The following is an 892-nucleotide window of genomic DNA, read 5'->3' on the forward strand; positions in this document are numbered from 1 at the left end:
AATATGAGATGAGTTTAAAAATGTTTATCTTCGTCGCCAATTTGTTGTGTATTGTTAATATGAATAATAACATAAACGTATATTATAGTCTTTTATTATGAAAAGTATAAATCGAACTGACGTACATATAAAATTGTCTACTTGCTAATGACCGATGGACAATCCCCACCGATCGTAATATGATACTTATGATTATTATTGTTAATATAAACGTTTAGTATATAATGTAAATGCTGAATATGCAACAATTGGTAACATAATATAGCACCGGTTACTGATTCTTGGTATACGGTCTTATCACTTATTACGTTTGTAGATAAACGAGAATTAACGGTTAATTAACATATTATGTCAACATTGAACAGCACGAGTGCACGACTAGAATATATCGTGATCAACATTTAACATTTCAAATTTTCAACAGTAATTTGTAAACTGTTTATGAAAAAAAGTGTTTAATTTAAATTTCGCAATATCGAATAGGTATTAATTTTTATTAATTAAACCTTACATAAGCGAGAAAAGAAACAACAAAAATAAATTGATACATCAAAGGTAAGTCATTTCAAAGTAACTAGGTAGGAATTTGATTTTTTTTTTATTAATGTAGGACACCTATACACATGAATATAATATATTGAATTAATACCTATTGGTTCATTAATAAAATATTATTTTTAAATATGGTCTTATTCAATTCTTGGTTACTTATTCTATCTAATTATTATTAGAATAAGAAAGTAAATTAAATGAAAATATAATGCATGTAAGTTGTTAATTTAAGTTTATTTACAATAATATTATTTTAATAAATGTTCAAATTGATGACCATACACTTTTAAACAAATTTCCAATCGTCTAAGTAATTCTTTTGTAGTTGCTTTCACTAACA

At 24.7% G+C, this 892-nt stretch overlaps 1 protein-coding gene across 1 annotated transcript in view; it reads right to left on the reverse strand.

The window, feature by feature from the left end:
- Positions 1-892, reverse strand: part of LOC103311909 (uncharacterized protein K02A2.6-like) — a 7,939-nt gene that overhangs the window by 3,201 nt on the left and 3,846 nt on the right. The gene's annotated exons all lie outside the window — the stretch shown is intronic.

This window comes from Acyrthosiphon pisum, unplaced genomic scaffold (assembly GCF_005508785.2).
Source record: "Acyrthosiphon pisum isolate AL4f unplaced genomic scaffold, pea_aphid_22Mar2018_4r6ur Scaffold_21135;HRSCAF=23121, whole genome shotgun sequence".
In the NCBI taxonomy this organism is placed as follows: Eukaryota; Metazoa; Arthropoda; class Insecta; order Hemiptera; family Aphididae; genus Acyrthosiphon; species Acyrthosiphon pisum.